The sequence below is a fragment of the Siphateles boraxobius genome, unplaced genomic scaffold, assembly GCF_051911475.1.
Source record: "Siphateles boraxobius isolate OS27281-9 unplaced genomic scaffold, OSU_SipBor_1 5, whole genome shotgun sequence".
Lineage (NCBI taxonomy): Eukaryota > Metazoa > Chordata > Actinopteri > Cypriniformes > Leuciscidae > Siphateles > Siphateles boraxobius.
Window position 1 is genome coordinate 8,367,041 of NW_027509141.1, and position 24,771 is coordinate 8,391,811.

Genomic DNA, 24,771 nt, shown 5'->3' on the forward strand with positions numbered 1-24,771 from the left:
CTTATTCAGGACAGTACTAAATTAAAAAAAATAGAATCCTATTATTTTGTAAAAAAAAAAAAAATACTAACATTTTGCAGATTCTGCAATGTGTACTGTATGCAAATGTATGACCACAACTGTATTTATTTATTCTAATGTTAAATACGGTCAGAAAAAGATTGTCTCAATGGATACAATACAACAAAGGTACTAAAATAAACGGAATATATTTTCCCATTTTGGTCTTTTGATTTTGGGGTGAAAAATGACCCAGGCATTTTCTTGACAGTTTTTTTCTTTTTCTTTTTTTTTGTTTGAGATTCACCCAAGGAATAGTGGAAAAAATATTGATGAGGCATTTTGCTGAAAATAACTTAAAAGTGAAAGCACTTCACGCAAATCTAGAAGGACACTTTGTGCAATCATGTCCTACTATCCATATCCTTAAGGTCTAGATATTTCTATTCAAGACATGTAGACCTGTCAATCACACACATTATCAAAGGATCCATTTTGGAAATGTAGACATCTCAAAGTGTAAGCAGGATATTGTACCCGACAAAATGTCAAAATGCACCTCACACCATTAATAAATGAAAGCAAAACCCATGAACAACCATGGATTTTTTTTTAATATCCCAATGTTTTTAAGCTACAGTATTTCACAACAGCGAAGAAATTGCTTCAAAAAATTAAGGCAGTGGATTTATGTTTAACTGCCCTCAATGTCAAGCTGCAATGAGTACGAATGAGAAAACCATGAAACCACTGACCATGAGACAAAGGTTTGAACTCCTGAACTCGTTCAATGGTTTGGAATTATTAAAGATTATTTTAAGTTTTTGAAATAAGTCTCATATGCTTATCAAAGATGCTTTTGATTGGTCAAAATGCAGTACAAATATTACAATTGATGTTAATGTTGATGCTAATTGTAATATATTTTTAATTAAAAATATTTTGCTAAATTTTCAGCAGCCATCTTCAGTGTCACATGATCCTTCAGAAATCATAATAATATGATGATTTGGTGTGCAATTATCATCAATTAGTATTGTTGTGCAATTATTAATAATGGTTCTTAATAATAAAAATAATAATGTTTAAAACAGTTGGGCTGCTTAAACATTTTTGTGGAAACTGATATATTTTTTTCAGGATTCTTGTAACTAATTTGAACTTGATTTCTTTCATTTTTGAAACATTTTAAATATATTTACGGTCATTTAGAACGTCCATGCTAAATAAAAATGCATTTTCTTTCTTACCCCAGTGTTTCACAGTTTCCATAAAAATATTAAGAAGAAAATATTATATTAAAATATTAAGCACACAAATGTGATGTTTATCTAAAGTCATTTTTGCTTATTAGCTAATTGGATCCTTGAATCAATTAGTTGAATCTGATCCTTAAAGGTCAGGAAAAGGAAAGAGTAAAGTGATATTAAACATTAAACAAAGTGTATTTTGTGTAATTTAACATAGGCCTATTTAATTATTGCATGATTGTGTAATAGATTCAGTATTCCAAAACAGTGGAAATGCAAACTAAGTATGTTTCAGTGCAAGTGAAATGAGTAAATGCATTTCTAGAACTACAATAAGCATCATGTTCACACAGCGCACAACTCCTCTGCACTTGCTCATGATTTCTCTCAACATGAGGACAGGAGAGCTGTCAGTCAACACATGGGAAAACAAAGTTACTTGCATTACTTATTTGAAAAAGTAACTCTGATATTTTTATGTAAATTTAAAAGTAATGTATTACTTTACTAGTTACTTGAAAAAAAGTAATCTGATTACATAACTTGCGTTAAACTGGTAATGCATTACCCCAGCAATGTATATTAATACATTTATTAAGATGTTTATTTATTAGTGCTGTCAAATCAATTGAACAAGTTTTTGTTTATATAATATACAGGTCCTTCTCAAAAAATTAGCATATTGTTATAAAGTTCATTATTTTCCATAATGTAATGACAAAAATTAAACGTTCATATATTTTAGATTCATTGCACACCAACTGAAATATTTCAGGTCTTTTATTGTTTTAATACTGATGATTTTGGCATACAGCTCATGAAAACCCAAAATTCCTATCTCAAAAAATTAGCATATTTCATCTGACCAATAAAAGAAGTAAAAAAAAAAGTCAACTTCAAATAATTATGTTCAGTTATGCACTCAATACTTGGTCGGGAATCCTTTTGCAGAAATGACTGCTTCAATGCGGCGTGGCATGGAGGCAATCAGCCTGTGGCACTGCTGAGGTGTTATGGAGGCCCAGGATGCTTCGATAGCGGCCTTAAGCTCATCCAGAGTGTTGGGTCTTGCGTCTCTCAACTTTCTCTTCACAATATCCCACAGATTCTCTATGGGGTTCAGGTCAGGAGAGTTGGCAGGCCAATTGAGCACAGTAATACCATGGTCAGTAAACCATTTACCAGTGGTTTTGGCACTGTGAGCAGGTGCCAGGTCGTGCTGAAAAATGAAATCTTCATCTCCATAAAGCTTTTCAGCAGATGGAAGCATGAAGTGCTCCAAAATCTCCTGATAGCTAGCTGCATTGACCCTGCCCTTGATAAAACACAGTGCACTAACACCAGCAGCTGACATGGCACCCCAGACCATCACTGACTGTGGGTACTTGACACTGGACTTCAGGCATTTTGGCATTTCCTTCTCCCCAGTCTTCGTCCAGACTCTGGCACCTTGATTTCCGAATGACATGCAAAATTTGCTTGCATCCGAAAAAAGTACTTTGGACCACTGAGCAACAGTCCAGTGCTGCTTCTCTGTAGCCCAGGTCAGGCGCTTCTGCCGCTGTTTCTGGTTCAAAAGTGGCTTGACCTGGGGAATACGGCACCTGTAGCCCATTTCCTGCACACGCCTGTGCACGGTGGCTCTGGATGTTTCTACTCCAGACTCAGTCCACTGCTTCTGCAGGTCCCCCAAGGTCTGGAATCGGTCCTTCTCCACAATCTTCCTCAAGGTCCGGTCACCTCTTCTCGTTGTGCAGCGTTTTTTGCCACACTCTTTCCTTCCCACAGACTTCCCACTGAGGTGCCTTGATACAGCACTCTGGGAACAGCCTATTTGTTCAGAAATTTCTTTCTGTGTCTTACCCTCTTGCTTGAGGGTGTCAATGATGGCCTTCTGAACAGCAGTCAGGTCGGCAGTCTTACCCATGATTGCGGTTTTGAGTAATGAAACAGGCTTGGAGTTTTTAAAAGCCTCAGGAATCTTTTGCAGGTGTTTAGAGTTAATTAGTTGATTCAGATGATTAGGTTAATAGCTCGTTTAGAGACCCTTTTCATGATATGCTAATTTTTTGAGATTTTGGGTTTTCATGAGCTGTATGCCAAAATCATCAGTATTAAAACAATAAAAGACCTGAAATATTTCAATTGGTGTGCAATGAATCTAAAATATATGAAAGTTTAATTTGTATCATTACATTATGAGAAATAATTAACTTTATCACAATATGCTAATTTTTTGAGAAGGACCTGTATATATATATATATATATATATATATATATATATATATATATATATATACACACGTGTGTGTGTGTGTGTGTGTGTGTGTGTGTGTGTGTGTGTGTGTGTGTGTGTGTGTGTGTGTGTATCGATTAATTGCATCTAGTATGAGAGTTTTCATGTAAAAAATGTGTGTGCACATTATATGTGTGTGTGCGTGTATGTGTGTGTATAATAAATCCCATTAAATTGGGATTTATTATGTGGGGGTGCTCTCCCTAGGGGGGTCCGGGAGCACATCCTACTCTGCATTATTTCTCATCAAGATATGCAGAAGTCACAAAAATAAAATCAATCTATCCTTGTGGAAAGGTTGCTTGGTAGCTAAATGTAGGTCAAGCAAGTCTTATATTTCTGTAATTCACACAGATCAAATACAAATATGCTGACTGAATATATTGCTAGTTTATTTTGAGTAGCCAGCTAGCAGTTCTCTTGGCAGTTTGCTGATAATCCGGTGTCTGAAGTAAAATGCTCAAAACACCTCCTGAGAAAAATCACATGGTCAACCTAGTCTTGGTTATTTAATTTTGATTTAGTCTCATTTTCCTTAACTTGTCATTCAAGGCCAGGGCACTTTTTGTACATTTCTGGAACTTTTGCGTACATTTATCCGTGTCACCTAGATGCGTGCGCGAGCGGTGGGCGATCATGGTCGACTGACAAAGAGATTTAGCAGCTGAACAGGAATACGGCCGTGTTCCGATTGTTCTCATCTCAGCTCCGCCGAGACAAAATAGACATGCCATTTCAAAAATCTTTCATTTATTGTCAGAAATATGTTATTAAAATCTTCACTTTAATCAAATTTTATGTGACATAATTTCCAGTAGGCAACTGACTGCAAACGAGCAGGCTTATGTGCCGGGGCTGAGCCCCAGAGCCCCGGCCCAATTTAACCACTGATTGTTACTATATTCTAAGAGCAGACTAGTAAATAGCAGCACGAGTCTTTCCCTCGAGGTTTAAGAACTCAAGAGATTCAATTTGTTGGTGTATGTAAGTCATTATCTCCAAGTGATCTGTCAGCAAACTTTTCAGGGGCAGGGCATTAGTTGCCAAAATGAGATTAGGTGAACAAGCAGAGATGGATAAAGGCCATCTAAAGGAGATGCACAGAAAGGATTAAACCAATGGCAGGGCGGCTGTTTTCAAGCCTACAAGGCTCCCAGAGGAGCCCCCAACGGCCTATTGATGACTTTGTCACTTTGACCTTTCATATGATGGAGGGTTTGTAGGATCCTACACACATTTCAATGGCAGCACTAACACCCAGCCAGAAGACTGTGAAAAATCCAGTGCTTACATGTGACCTGAAGACCATAATTCAAAGCCAACAGATCCATGACAACAGGAATACACAGAGTCCTTCATCAAACAAATGAATTAACAGCAGACTTCAGACTCCTGTGTGTGTGTTTGGAAGGCGACACTTGAGATGTAGCATATGTCTCAGACACATGGGATAATTGATTTAAGGGGAATGCGATTCTTCATCAGGGACGTGGGAATTGATTATGACTTCCCCACCAGTGCGCTGCAATCTCATAGGTCATAATCATTGAACCTCGGCAAATATTGAATGAGGATCCGATTCATAGCTGAATGGTCTCGGTTTTCAGTTCACTGCAATAAACCAAATCAAATCCTGCAGCCTCCAAGTTTCAAGGCGCTTCTGTACTGTAACCTCATTTGATAATTGATTGTGGCTGCAAAAGTCTGCCCTCCAACAACTTTTGACCAATGTATTCTCATGACTTTATATAACATTTTGATGTCATTTCTGCTCTATGATTACTGCTATGATTACTAGGGCTGGGTAAAAATATCGATTTCTCGATTTTAATCGATTCTCATTTTTACGAACCAATATCGATTCTTAAATCCCAAGAATCGATTAGGCTAGTCATCCTGTTTTCAGTTGATGAATGAATAGAACATTGTAGCGTGCATACCATCCAATAAATCGCAATAATCTTTGTGCTTTGTTACTATTGATATGAAAAAAAGTCTCAGATTTCAAATTATGTCCATTTTCTTACGAAATTCAAAAACTTAAATACCGTTTTGGGTTGTGGCGTGAGATCGGTCTGGCGCAGCTCAGCTCAAGAGAAGCAACATGATCAAGAAGCAACATGATCTTCTCTTCCGCCTTAATAATACCAGTTCCAGCGCGAAATAAACATGAAAAAGCATCTGAAAGTGTGTTAAAAGATAGAGTACAACTTATCGAAATCCGTATCATGTTACATGGAATCGCTTAATCAGTGTTTCAACCGTGGAAAGACGTCAGTGAAACAGCTCGTAAACAATGTCATGTAATGTCACTTTACCTCAGCAAAACCATATCCAGTGACCATAAACTCGTTAGTCAGCTAGAAAAAATTACTTTAGAGAGGAGCATTTTGCTAAATATATGCAATATTTTACATATTCATTATAATTTGTTCATGTTCTTCAATATTTAATGCATGTTTGAATACATATGGCAAGTTTTTATGACAGTCACCATTTAAATGTTTATATTTCATATAATTTATAATTAGAAAAAGAAATAGTGTAATTTGAGTGTTTGTATACAAATCAGTTATTTTTTACCTTTAATATTATAGTAGGCTAATGAAAGCCTAGTAGGCTACAACTGACTCCCATAGTTTACAGCATTAGTTAAGAGATTTGTTTTCCTTGAGAAAATTTGCCATGTTGCCTATTGTACCTGATATCCAAAATAATCAATATTGAATCGAAATCAAATCGAATTGCAAGCTTGTGTATCAAAATCAAATCGAATTGTGAAATTTGTGTCAATACCCACCCCTAATGATTACTGGACAAAGACTTCCAGATAGAGAGACACTCAGTAGGAGCATTGCACTCACAAAGAGCAATATCAAGCAATAAGGACGCAGGAAAGAGCTGAGCATTACTAGAAAAAAATGATCTTCACTATATCAATTTGTCATGTTGTGTACATCCATAATGGGGCATGATGATGGAAAAATACAAGATGGGAAGAAAAATGACAGTATATTTAAAAATAATTTTTCGTGTTTTCTCAATATGTTTGTGTTCCCCGAGATACTTTACACTTACAAAATTCTCACAACAGTTTTTAGCTCCCCCAAGAAGCTTTACGTCGCTTGCAATTTTTTGCATTCGAGCTCTGAAATCTAAATTTGTCCTTGCACCACTGATTTTACATTATTTTTACTACCATCTCATATTTTTGGCAAGATTTTCACTTTAAATAGCTTTTTATATATATCAATTTATATAGCTTTAATAAAATCTAAATTATGTTGTCCAAACAACAACAACAAAAATTGTTGAATTAGAGATTTTGAATCAAATTCACTGAAAAGAGCAGATTTGCGCAAACAAAGTTATCAACTCTTAACATTGTTTTTGCATAGTTTTTGCAGCAGATTCAAACACTGATTCAAAATCATCATATCTACTGTATTTACCTGACCATCTCTGCATTCGCTTAATGTCAGAGAGCTCACAAAGAAAAATCCATCATCCTCTAACCAAAACCACATCGGCCTATCCTCCTCATACATCCCAAATACCTAAAACTGATTTAGCAGTCAGCAAAATATTGTATGCATTAAAATTTCCAAAGTGCCAGCATATCATAGAAAAGACAAAAAAGTGCCCTGGAAAAGCCACCCTGCTGTAAAAACTAGTGCAAAACACCTGTGCCATGCAACGCTGCCTCCTTCCATCCTAGTTTTTGCTCTAGTTTAGAAAAACCAAATTGAAAAATGAGCTTGAGGACAAAAAATCCTTTTAATCAGACATGTTTTATGAACCCGTGGCCTGTCTCCGTGACTGTCCTTCATAAAACAAACACAGAGAGGGAGACACTGTACACTTTTAAGTAAATATTATCATTCCAATATACATGAATTACAAAAATGAATGAGGATCTGCACACTGGAAATATAGGGTAGTGTATTGAGTGGTTAAGCCTCCGCTCATAAATTCACTAACACATTCAAAGTTGGACCATTATATATTACCGTCCTTTGAGAAATGTGTACAGGAGAAATTAATCGTTTCTCACTGTGGATTTTCCCAGCGTCTATGGATTTGAATTGCACGATTAGCATTGCATTCATAAAGCAAAGCCTAAAAGGCCATCCCTAAGACCCTAAATGATACAAACTAAATGGCACGATTTGATGTTACAATAAAACTGAACATAAAGGTTTGTGAGATGTAGAATAACTGCTATACTGAATGGATCCAACATGTCACACAACGAGAAGACGTTGTGTTATGTTCGTGGGGAAAACAAGGCTATTAACTAACTACACCTAGTTGTCTCAAGATGTATTGTAAATAAAAAAAATATTTTACCACCTAGTTGACTGAGCTGAATATATCAGATGTACAGTATATGATTGGCTAATTGAGATGCACATGTATTGGTTTATTTATTTATAATTTCTAGGCATATGGGTTACCTACTACCTATTTTAACTGCCATGTGACGCACAAAGTTTATATATATATATATATATATATATATATATATATACACACACACACACATACATACACACATATACACACATATATATATATATATATATATATATATATATATATATATCAATTCATTTTGTCAAAGAAGGTGAAAAATAACAGTGACTAAATTGCATAATTATATTACATACATTCATGAAATAGTCTTGATCTCACTCCACAATCTAACATCTTCAAATTAATTTGCGCTAACCTTTCATACACACAAGAACGCCTGTGAAATGAGAACAAGCTGACGAGAGTGACCTACACCGACAACTTAAAGAAGTGTAAATGTTAAGATTCACAAGGAATGTGTGAAATGTGTGCTTTTCATTAGTGGACAAAATCCATTTGGCTAATCAATGCACACAAATGCACAAATGTGAAGAATATGAGTGAATAACACATTTCTGACAAGCGTTTGTTTTTTTAACTATTGAAAGACGTCGAGTCAGTTAATGAAAAGTGTTCCACAGCATCTACATCCAAGCTTTGAATTGTTTGGCGAGAGATAAAAAAAGGAAAGAGCTTATAGGAGAAAGCCATAACTGTGGAAACCGTGTCACAGCGAAAGACTAGAACAGATCATTTGCGATAAGATTAAAATCATAATGAGGGTTTTTAAAGATAATCTTTTTATTTCTGACAGAACATGGACAGATATTTTTGATGAATTGTCTTTATTTCAAGATTCTTGGTCTTAAGAATAATGTGGTCTATTGCTTTGAAACTTTTGGTCTGAATCTCCCCTTGGGGACCAATAAAGTATGTCTGTCAACCTATCTATGTACCATTAACACCAATGTATCTTAACACTCTGGCAGCTTTAATCAATTCTACAAATATCTAATACAAAGCATGAAAGCTATGCTAAGTTATGGACATACTATAAATTCATGTTTTGGTGCTACTGTAGCTGCAGGCGCTTTTACGACCCCGTGGTGGACTTTTTATTGAAACAAACAGATTTCAACTATTTTCTCTTTGTTATATGAAGACTCATTAACACTGTTTTGTATTTATAATTTTTTTTATCTATATATTTGTTTGCTTTACACTATGAATATTGAAAATAGAGTGGTGCAGAGATTATGTATTTCTGTAGGCCAACAAAAACCCAAGAGGATTTTTCAACAGGCTTTTCAATTATCGCTAAAAATAAGCTCTGTGATCAACACACGTTTATGATACTTACACGTTTTGTCCATCAATATAATATCCACAAACAAATACAACTTTTATGAATTTTGAAGTCTAAATACAATCGTCAGAAATAAAGCTATAACCTTAGGCTATAAACACACTACACCATGGTCGCTCGACTTGAACGTCACCATCACTAATCTTCCAATAACTCTTTATTAAAACAACATTTTCCCTGAAAGTGTGAATTTGAATAGTTTGCAAGAGCATGATTATAAACACAATGAGGCTGTGAAAGCGGACTAGTGAGTAGATGAGTTTACCTGTTTGCAGTGACGACATTTAATATTCCCGACAACCTCTGTATTCTCATTTAGCCGCTTGCTAGCAACCGCCTTTTCAAGACACGTAAAAGCTTTAAAAAAAAAAAAAGTCACAAGTGGGGTTTTATGCAATGGAATAAAACTTGAAAATATCTTGAGCTTGTGTTCACCACAAAACTTATATCAGGCTTTTAACCAAAATTCCACTAAAAACACACACAAATTGAATTTGGCATGATAGAACAGGAAGTGCTAAAATGCAAACTTGTTTCCGGGTTTTGGCCAACAAAAATGTGTCATCCCTGGAAGCACTCTATACTGTAGATCCTAAAATTATTAATCCCCCCCCCCCCCCCCCATACTTTACTTCCCCATAACCCCCCATACTAAAAATGCATACTTTTAAGATGAGATGTAAATTACATTGGTTTGGTTAAAAAAAAAAATACATTTCCTTCCTTTGATGTCTACTTTTAGACAAAGTAGTCAATGTGTGAAAACTGTTAAGGCATTTCATTTTTATTTAAGTACACAAAAGTTCTCACAGCTGAAGAAACACCAACATACATTTAACAAACTTTTGGGAATGTTGCCAGGTCATTTTAACAAAGCGGATCTGCAATGCTGTCAAAGAGTATCTTTATAAATGGAGCTGTTTATCCCAGAGTTGGTTTTACAGCAGTAGACTCAACTAGTCCACAGGGGCACTGGATAGACCGGTCTGTCAGTTCACAAGCATCCACAGTGCTGCCCGTCTATGGAGCAGTGGGCCACATAATTCAACCCATGAGCTCTTCAAGAGGTACATGTAGAAAGCTATCTGTCTAAACTGTCAGTCTGGAGCGTCCCTTAAGCCAAATGACAACAGAAGACTGAATAAAACCACATTGTGCCTCAAGAAGCTTGTGAGTGGAGTTGGGGAAAACAAGCTTATTCCATGCCTTAAAATACCAGATAGTAAGCTTGTATCAAACCTCTAACAGTTTTACCCAGAGCACAACAGGGAAAGGATAAATTAAGACTATTAAAAAAATTAGACCACTTACAAAAATACATTAGAGAAAAGCTTATTCTTTCAGGAAGCTGATGGAAATGAACAAGACGTGAAAAGAGCATCAATGGCTAAGAGAAGAAAAAAAAACAGTAGTAAGCGCATTAATCATGTAATATACATTTGTTGAATTAGAAGCATTGATTTTCATGAGAATAATGATACTTGACCAAGAAATAATGCCGTTAGGCATTGTTCCAAATAATTAAATGTTTTTTTAAAGATGTAAATCCATAACATATCATTAATGCTGCCCAAGAAATCACAACTATAATTTAGCTTTATACAGAATAAAGAGTGTTTTTAAAAGCAATTTCAGAAAGTTGTGAGCCAAAGTTTACGATTAATTACATACATATTTAATGTTATTTTTAAGTATTCTATACAAGCTTAATCCATTCATTCAATTTGACACTGATAATAATAATAATTTTTCTGTTCTATGTTTCTTCTAAAAACTCATGGAACGTCCAGAGCTAACCTAACCCTCAAATCTCTTGACATCATTACATTTAAATCAAAACATATTTGTAAGAATGTGTTCATACACTTGCCCCTAACAGTATAAGTACAGTCAAATCTGAACACATTTTATACAGTAAGATTCAACTATTATTAAAATTCCAACCAAGTAAATATCACCCATGAGTACAACACCATAATTCATAGAAATGCAAATATTTATACCAAATAAGGACAGTATCTTTACACATTTACTACTAAATATTAAATATTTGTTTTATTATTGAATTATTGCGTATGTGCATTTCCCATACATTTGATGCCTTCCAAGAAACAAAAAAGACAAGTAAACAGCTCTTGCATAAATGTACGCTGCAAGTGTCATCCACAAAAATTGGCTAGATTAAATTTTATATTTTCTTTACTTAAAAAGACGAAAAGTTTTATAAACAAATACTATAAGATCATTGTGGCAAGCAGGACGGGGCAGAGAGCTGTGAGAACGGAACGAGGCTGGTGGCGCGAGTGTTAATGTAGACAGTACAGTCCACATCGGATAATCTCACAGTAGAACAAGCAGCTGTACAAAATATGATACACCAGTGTTTTGCCAGTTTATCTCCAGGGTGCAGACTGGATCGACTTGATTCCTAGAGCTTCTGAACAAATGGGTTTTTTTGGGGTGCGGATTGATGGGGGAGTGAACCCGATGTCAGAACCCTAGATGTCAGACCTCCTGTCCGAGGGGAAAATCGGGTCCATCGGAGATGGCAGCAGCTATGCTAATCATTTTCTATTTGCTTCTCTGTTTTATCTCTGGATGCCCATCCTGAGGTAACTAGAGAATATGTCAGCTCCAGTTTGGATCCAGCCACTTATGAAGACTTCAGATTCCCCTACACCTATGAAGAAACGGCGCCAACTCTTGCGAAGACTTCAGATGACACAAACTCTGAATCAACATGCACCAATGCTACATTTTTCTAAATGTCATAATCATTTGTTAACAAACAAGTATTCATTACTTCAATGAGCTCATTGTTTCTGCCTTAAATTATTACATTGTTTAAATGAATATATTTTTAGCTAATTGTGATTTTGTATATGTACATTTCTGAAATGCATAACAGAGACAGTTACCTCTGATAACAGATCACTCTAAATTGTAATGTGGGCTCATGCATTTTCCACAAAGCTGCTTTGAAACGATATGTATTGTGAAAAGCGCTATACAAATAAATGTGAATTGAATTCATAACCAAGACAAATGGTATGCACCATTATAAATTGTATTATGTAAATTATACCTATATTATGTACATGAATTGTTTACATGTATAAATGTAAATGCACCAAATAAATATGGATCATTTTAAAAGTATAATAGGAACATGACCATAGCTCAAAAGGACTATTTCTACCTTAGACCTGAAAATTTTCCACTTTGTTTCCTGTGTTTACTCACTATAGCTCCACAATGAATAATTAGGAAACTACTAATCTGAGGAGGCATACTTAACCCCTGCACTAAGAGTCAAGCTGAGTTTTCCTTTAAAAGGTTACATAGAAAGTGCATATTATGATTTTAAGGAGTTTATTCTCACAAAAGGTCTGTGTGACAGCAGGGGTGAGACACTGAGGTGACAGACAGGACCGCCGCTGCAGATAATTAGGGGAATGGAATAAGAATGACCAGGGGATAAATAAAGAATGAAAAAAAAAAGTGCACGCTGTGAACTCAAGGTGAAACCAAGTAAGTAATTATGATGGAAACAGGAATCACTTGGATTGGGTGTTGGGGGGTAGATGGTGTCTGGGGTGGAAATGTGCCCAGTAATGAGTCTGGTTACTGAAATGGGAAGAGATGAGAAACAAATCGCTGTTAAGCAGTTCTTCCTCCAACTCCAAGAAATAGATACAAACTCTGCTCAAAGGTGTCTGGGTTTAACAGGTCACATGGTTGACCTTCCTAACCCCCAAACTGGAGCCGAAACCTAAGCCTACAGATTTAACCATAGAAAAAGAAGTAGAAGAGCAATGGATGATTAAATAAAAAAACAATGTTGAAGGTATGGAAAAGAGATACCAAGTTTTCAGTTTGTAAAATGATCATATTACAAAAATACACAAAATCCTGGGGCATAAAAGTCCTTGAGTATAAACTATTCATTTAAACTTTAATTGTTTAACTACATGAACAGATTCCCAACAACAAACATTTAGCAAGCCTCAGTACCAAGTACCATCATGTCATAAATGTTAACATCTGAGTGGTTTTGATAATTGCATCAACAAATTACAGGGGTTTAGTAATTCTTCAATAGGTTGGGAGGATAATCAAGAATTTTACTCAGAGAAGTGCTAATCATTTAGTACAAGTCTTGATAATGGTAATACAACATCGTATAACAAAGAACAACCTTTCTACGAGTTGACACCAAGCTTCTATCTGTCACTCTCCACTACTTTTCAAATACAAACTAATCACTCTTGATCTCAACATCTCTGTCTGTCAAATGACACAACATTCTCATTGAATATAGATGTTACAAGCTGGTGAAAACGCTCGACACATACACAATGGGCTAAGCTTTGCGGTGGACTCATATGAGCTTTGAATTTAAAAAATCAGCCGGGAGCTCGTCAAACTCATTAAAAACTGACTGTTGGTCTGGAGTTACAGATGGTAAATGATACAAACCATTAACACAAGGCCACCATTAACAACAACTCCAACACTTCAAATCCATCTCCCACAAGGTAAAAACACATAAATATATCCTACATACAGTCAGATTCCAGAGCTGCGTCTGGAAAAATGATGGAAGCGTCATTTAGTCCCTAAGGCACACTGATTGATCTGTAAAAGCCGTATGAAAATGGCACAGCTGCACGGAATTATCTATATAATGGCATTTAATTGTGGACAAGAATGTGGATGATATTTTTTTTTTTTGAGAATGATGCATTAGCGAGCTGGAAGTGTGGAGAGCAACTGTCCATTTAATCAACAGCCTCATGGTGATATGTAGTTATTCCGACCACTGAATACATTGGTGCATAAATCACAACGAGAAAACAGCAGTTACCATGGTGAAGAGATGAGAGGGGACTTTATAGTACGTCCTGAGAGTACAGAAATACTACACAAAGGCAGAAGACTCTGGGCATTGATCTTTTCATATTCATCCCAACAGGCCACATGCCTATTTTACTAAAGCTAGAAGGCTAGATTTGTGAATGTGCATTCAACGGCTGTCAATTTAGATTTTAAAAATATGAAGTCAAAAGATCGAAAGGCTATTTGTGTGTGTGTGTGTGTGTGTGTGTGTGTGTGTGTGTGTGTGTGTGTGTGTGTGTGTGTGTGTGTGTGTGTGTGTGTGTGTGTGTGTGTGTGTGTTACCTATGTAACCAAAAGCATATTCAGTATGGTGTCCTCTAAATAATTACAATGATTCAAGGACAATGTACATTTCCATACAGAGGTCTTGCCTCTAGACTACAATCTGAGTTTTGATTGCGTCTGCATAGAGAGCAAAAAGAAATAGGGGTCATAATATGCATCTGAAGAGCATCTTTGTTTTCATTAATAGCTCTCAGAAATATTCACTACACCATATAGCTCTTTTGAAATGCAAATATAAGCTCAATTACATCAAAACAACTTTCGGGAGTTTTTAATCCTAAACTGTGCTAATATTGCTGTTGCCTTTATTATATAAAGGAAATTAAACTGTATTGTTCTAATTTGCACAATAACGTAAACATGACCTGTACAGATATGATTAATTTGCATTTATATTCAACACAAACAAAACATTTTATGATGAGAAAACACAAACATACTTTAAACAGAGATTGGCCATCTCCTGGGGGAATAGCAGCAAGCATTAGTTTAATGAATACAGCCTTGTGAATTAAACTGAATAACCTTGTGGCCTTTTTAAATACTTGTAATCGACAGAATACAGGTAATATTGATTCAATTTTCCTTTATTATTAAAATATTTTCAATTTGTTGCACTAAAGGACATGTATAAAACATGTCTAACTAAACATTATGATACCTTGGAGGTCTATTAGGTAGTACTTCACCTTTTTTTCCCCTCATTCTAGCCTCACAAAAGCAAACATATTCAAAGTCGACCAAGAAACGGTTGTAATGACTAGTAAAATAAACTATAACTTTATATATATATATCAATTAATTATGAAAAAACATCAAAGACTATTGCAGCCATCTCCCTTCAGCACAAACATTACAAGAAACAAGCATTCAATGGTGCCATTATACCTTGATATAAATACTGTATCTTTGTTTGTTTGTTTTCATCTTTAACGGTGGCATAAAAAAGACACATCAGACAACACTGTACAACCACATTGTATACCACATAATAAAACACATGGGGCATACATGTTTAAACAAATTAATACAATATATGTCTGCATAAATACATACACACATGCTTATGCATACATACGTTTATACACCTATAGTAACTACCTCAATTGAAAATTTGATTTAAAACAGTCAACGCCAGTGGAACAAATGATTTTATAAATGTTATTTTTAGCAAACGGTATACGCAGCCTACGCCCCGAAGGAAGCGCCTCAAAGCAGGAGTGGATGAGTCTGGTCTGAATATAGTACTATCGCCGTTTTCTCCATAACATGTGAAAACAGCTCTTGCAATGTACTCTGTTTTTGGCCGGTAATCGTATTTGCTTCGTAAATTACAAATATTAATTTATTTTTCTGACTCATTGTTAAATTGCCATACCGTGAAACGCTATTATAAGTTAAAATACTTTCGATCATCGATCTGTAAACAATAGTAAGGATCCTACTATCAATGCCAAAATTTCGTAACTTCCTGAGTAGACCTAAATGCTGTCTTGTTTTCTTATGTGTATGGTCCACATTTTCCTGGAATGAGAGTTTGTCATCAATACTTGTACCTAGATATTTAAAATTTTAAACTTACTTTATCTTTACACCTTCTAAAATAACTTGTTCATATGGGAGGTCAGCTGTACCTTTCCTATTTTGATTCCCACAGCATAATTCCTTTGTCTTCTCAATGTTCAACTGTAGATGACTGTTGTCAAACCATTGTACAAGACTTTTAAATACACTCAAAATAGGTTGAACAATTTTCTTGTCTGTTTGGCAAGAAATTAAAACCAAGTCATCTGCATATAATATGATTAAAGTAAGATCATCCCTCTTACATTGAAGTTTGTTAGTATAAACAGAGAAAAGCAAAGGGGATAATACACATCCCTGTGGTAACCCTGAATTTAAGACTATACAATCAGATGAGTTTCTATTAACACAGACTCATTGGGGCCTATTACTTACAAAATTAACAATCCATAAGATTAGCTACGTACACCTAAATCTCGCAATCTTCTTTTAAGATTTGCGGCTGTACAGTATTGTATGCTAATGTAAAATCCATAAAAAGCATTCTGACATGAGCATTTGTTTTATCTAAATGGTGCTGGGCCTTATTAAGTAAGGTCAGGAAGGCATCCACTGTGCTCCGCTTGGGCATGAAAGCAAATTGTAATGGATCTTCAGAGCCATTAATTTGTGCTAAAAGTTCATTGCATAATATACACTAACAGATGTAAGGACAATTGGGCGAATGTCTTTAGGAGCTCTGGCATAAGATGTTTTAGGTACTGGGATAACAGTAGTATTTTTCCATGCTACTGGCACAAAACCATAATCCGAAAAAACCTGAAACAGCCTAGTACATACATGCCCAAGTTGTCCTGCACACTCTTTTAGAACAATACCCTTAAGGCCATCTGGACCGCTGGCCTTATTTGGTTTAATTCTGAAACACTTTGAAAACCTCCCCTACCTCTATTCTCAGGGGTTCATATTCTGTCAGAGTAACATTATGGTCAACACCTGCATTATTATCAAATCATAAGTAAAAAGAATTACAATTATTTGCAAAGCTATGGGGGTCATCATCAAACAGTTGTACCCGTTTCTGTTGTCTGCCCATCCTGCGCCCTCCATGCGTCTCTGACATTACCTGTTTTAAATTAATTTTACATGACAAGCCATGTGCTTATACCAAAGATGACTAAAACACAAGCACATGGCCAGTAAAACAAATCACAAGCCATGTGCTAACACAAAACGAGAAATGAACACAAAGCCAATGAGAACACTAAGCCACGTGTTCACACAAAACATGACAACATGAAAGCACACAGCTAGTGTTAAACACAAGCTGTGTGCTACACAGTACAAGACAAATCAGGAGTGTCAGGGCTCTGACACAAAACTGAGAAATAGACTAGACAGAAGTGACAGAACCCTTACAGTATTTGTGCCTCCTTTATCTTTAATTTCTTTATTTAATTATTTTACCTTGTCAGTCTCATTCCTTAAAAAAGACATTCTTTTCTTATTTAAAGATTGTTTAAGATCTTTGTTAATCCAGGGTCTGTTGTTTGGGAATATTCTAACATTTTTTGTTTGAACCACCACCTCTGTACAAAAATTGATGTAACTGGTAAATGTGTTATTCAAAAACTCATGGTCGTCATTGCAACAATTAAAATCATTAAAAAACTGATTCCAATCTGTGCTCTCAAAACAGTCTCTAAGGTTTTCAACTGAGCCTTTAGCCCATGACTGAATCTGCTGAATGACAGGTTCAGTCCTTTTTAGTATCTGTCTATATTTTGGAAGGAGATGGATAACGTTATGGTCTGAACGTCCTAATGGTGGGTGTAACCTTGTTACATAAGCACCATCCACATTACCAAAACATGTGTCCTAAGTTTTGCTCACTGTAGTTGGACAAGTTATGTACTGTTCCAAATTCGGCAAAAACGCAGATAATTCACAGTTGTTAAAATCCCCCAGAAGAAACACTGGATCATCCGATGAGTTGCGTAGTGCTATGTTGTAGCTGACAGCAGTGCCCTCAGCTCCAAATGCTAAATTTGTCCCAGGTACATAGACTAAGATAACAGTTATTTGTCTGAACTTACAGGGCTAGTAGTGTGGCCTGAGTGACACAGATAATAGTTCGTAGTGGTTTGAACAATAAGTTCCATGCACCGTGATGTTTGTTGCCCAGCTGTTGTTGACAAATATACATAATCCTTCTCCAATAGTTTTAGATGATTTCTGATTATCACGGTTCAGTCGAATTAGCATATATCCCTCTAGGTTTACATCATCAGTCTCCTCCGTTAACCATGTTTCAGTAATGCAAAGCAGGTTTGTTCTTTTAAAGTCTTTATTAAATTTCATTAATGCCTCGAGTTCAAGCATTTTGTTCTTAAGTGATCGAGCATTAGTTAGAGTAATTGTGGGCAGAAGAAAACGGCTGCCGCGTCGTTTGAGTCCATTCCTAATTCCCCTCTAGTACCTCTCTTTCTCCTTTTCCTTCGCCTACAGGTTGTTTGTGGAGAATAGATGATTCCGTGAGGAATATCGCAAGGAGGTCTCGGCAGAACTCTCGCATTGTAGCGAAGACTCAATAGATCTTCCCGGCTGTAGATAATCAGTTCGCCGTTTCTCAGACTTCCCAACTTCGCGTCGGCTTCGAGTGCAAAAGCACAATCGACAGCGTATTTCAAGCTCGAAATCCAGAGCAGTATAAATTTGAAAAACATATCTCCAAAGTTTTGAGAGTAAAAGAGCATCAGAAACAAAATAGAAAAGTAAAATAAAATAAAAAAAGACACAACATGCCAGCGTCTGGGTCAGCACTTGCGCATGCGCCCCAAACTCACTTTGCTTTTTGAAGCTTAAAAGCTCCAGTCCCCATTGTAATCACATTTAAATGAGGAACCTGCAAAGTCTTCAAGCAAATTTCTCCATGGAAGAAAGAAAGGAACAAAATGAGGGCGAGTAAATGATGACAGAATTGTCATTTTTGAGTGAACTAATCCTTTAAGAATGGATCTTACGGATCCTTTGGATTTAAACAATGTCTTCACAAGGGAACTCAAAGATAAGAGCTGTAAGACTTAAATTCCGTCATCATTTATTCACATAAATGTTCACATTTATTCACATTATCATTTATTAATCTTGTTTCAGGACAAGACTTTGTCTATCGCTATTTTACATGTTCTTACAAAGAATGGAGACTGGAGCTTTCAATCTTCAAGAAAGGTGCCATGAAAGTATAAAAGTATAAAAAAATGGTTCAAATGATTTGTATTCATATGACAACTTTACGTGATGATAGGACCAAGTTAAGTATAAAAGTAAGAATCTAAAATAGTGAGCTATGAAGTCACATAAAACTATAACAAGACTTCAGAAGGCTTGGAATACAGACCATGAGTCCTTTTACAACACTTTTAAAGTTCTTTTGCATCCTTTTTGAAGTTTGAAAGCTCCAGTCCCCATTGTAATTACATTGAAATGAGGAACCTGCAAAGTCCTCCAGAAAATTTCTCCATGGAAGAAAGAAAGGAGCAAAATGAGGGTGAGTAAATTATGACAGAATTGTCATTTTTGGGTGAACTAATCCTTTGGAATGGATCTTATGGATCGTTTGGATTTAAACAATGTCTCCACAAGGGAACTCAAAGATAAGGCAAGACCGGTGTGCCATACAAAAATAACAATTGTATGAAAATGTGCCAATATATGAAGTAGAAAGCAACAAGAAGTCAAGCAATCGCTCATGTAAATGCAATCCGTGGGAGTTTATCGAATCAAAGGAAATGATAGCTGTGTTCTCAAACACAGATGCTCGCATTTCCATAACAGTCAACTTCAAACCGGTAAAGGTATCAAAACACTTTTCCGAATCTTCAAGCATGGCAGGTTATTTTGAGTGATGGGCGAGAGGTTGTCAGAGCGTCACGCTATGATGAACAGATGGTACGTTTCAGTGCTAGTTTCAGAACAAACCCACATTGAGGAAGACTATGGAAGCATCACCCTTTGTCTGAGAAAAAAAGTGGAAGGAATATGGCAAGCTGTTGTGTGCATACAATGGTTTTTCCTCCGAAAGTTCTGCTGTCCCTAATGAGAGAGTTGATGGCAAGAGAGGAAGAGGTGCTGCTCGGACACGTGGGATGAGTATAGATCCAGTGTACCGTGTCAGCTAAAACTCACTTCAAAGGCAGTTCCCATTTGTCCTTCCATCTATCTTTCTTTGGAAGTACTGGAATTAGGCTGCAAATCAATTCATCTTCAAGAAAAGAATTCTGATTATCCATCATGTCAAGGACACATGGATGTGTCTGTTTATGTGTTTGTTTGTACAGTTTTGTCCAATTTTCAGATGAATGAAACTATTTTCAAGTAGAAAGTAGAAGAAAATGGGACAATGAAAGCAAGTTTCATGCAGGTTAAGCAAAAGGCCATAAAGCTTAGAGACTTGAGAACGCCTACAACTCTCCCTTGTCAAGGTCTTTCTTTCAGAATGAGATGCATTTGAATTCTGAGAACGCCAGTCAGAAAGGGTTTCATAAAAACTCCAACGACCTGTTGCCCGTGTCCCGTCGTCTTTTCTCTGCGTTAACCTTAACTGTTTGTAAATTGTTTACAGCCTCTTGGATGTCAACATAATGCCAGTTGTTGCTTGCAGCCTCGGTAAACATTTACAGCACAACATTGCCGCAAATTACCCTTGTTATTACCGCACACGATGCTTTGGAGGTAATATTCGCCAGCTCAGCTTTTAGACGTGAATTATGGGGCCTTTTAAAACCCCGGCAAACTTGGATGTTAGATTTATGGTTGAATTAAAAAGCCTAAATTATTTTAGACAAGAGCAGAGAAGGTTTTTGGTCATAAATATTCGTCGTACGCCTCAGGCGTGCCCTGATTCACCTTGTTGGTGTAAACATCGGGGCCAATCCTCAAGGGCATCCTACACAAATACTATCTCAAATGACCTCTGGCCTCTGATTATGCAGACATGGGTGAGATACTAACAACAGATGTGCATTTGAAGCAACGCATGTTCGCCTTTTGAATAATGGACAGTTGACACCGGATATGACCAGTTGTCTTTTTACAACACCTGACGGGTCACGAGGTGAGCAGTGTTATCTTTGCTTCAGTGGAGATACACTATCCTGTCCACGCACTTATCAGAAAAACGTAACTGTCATTCAAAACGTTCAAAATAAACAGAATCTTAGGTGATGTAACTGCTGATATTTAATTTGACCTTGTCTTCTTTATTTATCACTGTATATTGTACACATTTATGTGCAGCTCTTTTTTTTTATGAGCAATCTGTTGATACTGTAGCAAAGCTAAACACACACACACACACACACACACACACACACACACACAAAGAGTAAACAAAAAACAAGTGATAATGTGTTAGTGAATACAATCTGCTCTGTGGGTGGGACATGTGTACGGGGGTGGGTGTCATGTTTGATGTGATAGTTTTATCCTTGCATCTAATATAATACAATTTATTGTTAGTCCCAAGATTATTCGCGTGAATAAATACATAGATCTGCTATTAATGTTTGTGTGCCCGATTGGTCTAGTGGTAATGTGTTCTGGGTTCTAATAACACACCCATAATTTTTTTCACCAGATTTTACCAAAACGAATAGAGTTTCCGCAACGGCGCTAAGCGATAGATTGTAGCTCTCGTTTGTGTGAAGACGAGCCACAAGAGAACATTGTTGCTTTCCACCACTGATAACAGTGGCAATGAACACTCATTCAAAACACTTCAAAAGCAATAAATTCCAGTGCCAGATTTCATGCGGTTTCATGGGCGAGGGACGCCGGACAAATGGACGTCTATCTGATTCCTTAAATGGTAACTAAACACTGAAACAGCTTTTTTTAGTTAATGATCTGTAAGAATGGAGCTACATAAATGCTGTTCTTTGATTCGAGTAAATTTTTTGACATTTGGGTATAAAGTGTTTCAATTTTCAAATATATGGTGTAAAAACGTCTGAGTGCTGCCCTCTTCAGGTTAAACGGAAAGCTCCTGAAGTAGGGGTACTCTGTGACGTAGGGTACTCTGTGACGTAGGGTACTCTGTGACGTAACTCTGTCACGCCCTTGGTGCGAGCTCACCACGCCCTTGGCAACCCCTGGTATAAAAGCATCTGCTTCCGTCAAAACTACTGTAGCGAGTCAGGAGTTGGAATTACGAGTATTGAAAACGATCGTCATGATGTGAGTAAGCATATATTTTTAATCACAATTTATGTTCCTTAGGCTAAAGTTAACCCTCTGGTGTCGACAAATGCGCGTTTTGCTGGATATTCTTTTCACATAGCAGCAAAATATACTGAACGTAATAGTAATAATAATCCTGGAAAGAATTACCTCAAAATGACTGAATATAAGATGCGGGAGTCAAGAGCGCAGTTTGAGCCAGCGGCTCGAATTGATATGGCTCTGGACCTGTGTCCACACAGACAATTCAACATCCTCCACTTCAGGTGGGGGAGAAAAGTCCTCGACTTCGCATGAATGCTCTGTTGCAAAGCTACTTGCGTCACTCCAGTCGCTCTCCATTCTAGAGTCTGACAGCAGCTGTCAATCAATCCGTCTCTGCGGGTCTCAGGTGCACGCCCCCCAAAAAAATTAGTGTAAAGACTTTAAATTGGTACAAAAAATATCGGTAAACCTTTAAAATAAGTTTCATTAGTGAACATGAATTAAGAATGAAAAATACTTCTACAGTATTTATTAATCTTACTTAATATTAACTCCAGCATTTACCAATACATTATTAAAATCAAACGTTGTATTTGTTAACATTAGTTATTTCACTTTGAACTAACATGAACAAACAATGAACAGCTGTATTTTTATTAACAAATACAGTAACACATGTATTGCTTATTGTTAGTAAATGTACAATATTATCAAACATGAACTAATGTTAAATAATTAAGCCTATTGTAAAGTGTTACCAAAATATCTATACATACCTACATATCAAAGAATACTGTTTAAAAAAAACGATCTCAGTTTTAACAAAAAAATTAAGCAGCACAGCTGTTTTATTATGTGAAATGTACCTGGACACAAAAATTGAAGTGTCACTAAACATGCTAAAAGTGTTGGCACAGTGGTTTGATTTGCATCAAGACCAAATTCTGATCGAGGGGGGGAAATTATTGGCGTCAGGGGTCAGAATTCTGGAACCTAAAAATTGGGTCATGGACCAAAAAAGGTTGAGACCCCCTGCCTAGAATGTCTAATCTGCATGAGAATAACAAGTATTATTTTACAGTATTATCGTTTATTTGATGGCATGTGATTAAAACTGAAGCACAATCCACCCAGAGGGTGAACGCTCAACGGCCTTACATTATTATTATTATATTACATTATGCCCTTCCACACCCGACGCCCGAGCAACACGCTGCTCTACATAGAATTAGCCCTGTTCCAATCCGCGCACAAACAACCGGATAACACACGTCTAATCAATGTAGGACGCAAAATGTAACACGGCATAAAAAGATTAAATTCTCCAGGCTTTCTGCATCTGATTAGAATGTTCCTTTTTTCCCATCCTCTTCTTCTGATGTTTCTTATAAAAAACGACTACATTTCAGTGCATTTTTTCCCCAGAAGCCTCTAAACAATCGCCTCGCAGCCGCGCGCTGGATAGATGCCACCACACATCCGATGCAGGACACATAATCTCCTCACGGTGATAGCGGAACATTCTGGACCGCAGGGAAGCTGTTCATCCACTCTAGCAGAGCGTCATCTGAAAAATACAGCAGGCTGCCATGATGGCTTTTATATGAAGTGAAGTAAACAAGCGAGAGCCCGCAGGAGATCGCCCATAAGCTCTTTCTGATGGCATGTGTAAACGGAATATTTATTGATGATCTGAGAACAGTGATTGCAGCTGCAGGAATACATAGGAATAGAGGAGATTTTCATGTCATCATGTCCTCTGAGATTAATTCAATGTCTTTTGATGGAAGAGCTTTATTCACAGATATAAAATGACTCCGAATAAACTCACCATTTGCACACAACTGCACAAATAGACTGGCTTGTTGTTAATTATCGTGATAGTATTAAAATGTCATTCAGGGTGAAAGAGGAACTTCTGGCGCTGTTTTGACTCCTTTACAAATTTTATGAACTCTTCATGAGTTCTTAGCTGGTAAAAATACAATCATATGTACACACGTACAACAAGCACAGTTAGCCAAGTGTACAGCATTGTTTTGTATACTGTATTTGGTAAGTTTTGTCATAAAAGCTTTTTTTGTTTGTTTTGTTTTGTATATTTAGGTCCGGTGTAACATATGTGTGTGTATGTATGTGTGTGTATGTGTGTGTGTATGGTCCTGGTTCACTGGTATATGTATGTAGTATGTATGTATGTACGTATGTAAGCATATACATAGATATATTCATTACTATATATATATATATATATATATATATATATATATATGCAAAAAACAGGGTTATTATTAATAACTAAAATTACAAAAACATATATTTTTGATAATTGAAATAAAGCTTAAACAAAATGATTATATGAACTAAAACTTTGATTAGAAACATTTTATATCACTTGTAGCACTTAAATTACTAACTTGACATAAATAAATAACATATAACTATTACATAGTAATATTTAAATTACTAATTTTGAAAATTTACAAAAGTGACAATTATAAAAGCACATACAATTAAACAAATTAAAATAAACCTGAAAATATAAAAATAAAAGCTATTTCAAACTTGT

At 36.2% G+C, this 24,771-nt stretch overlaps 1 protein-coding gene across 5 annotated transcripts in view; it reads right to left on the reverse strand.

Moving 5' to 3' along the window:
* Nucleotides 1–24,771, reverse strand: part of fhit (fragile histidine triad diadenosine triphosphatase) — a 371,924-nt gene that overhangs the window by 269,631 nt on the left and 77,522 nt on the right. Inside the window, exon 1 of one of the 5 annotated variants that reach the window (XM_077202668.1) lies at nt 9,535–9,555. The exons of the other annotated variants lie outside the window; for them this stretch is intronic. The gene's annotated coding sequence lies outside the window, so the exon portion shown is untranslated. Of the gene's footprint in view, nt 1–9,534; nt 9,556–24,771 lie in introns of those variants that run through there. 5 annotated transcript variants of the gene reach the window in all.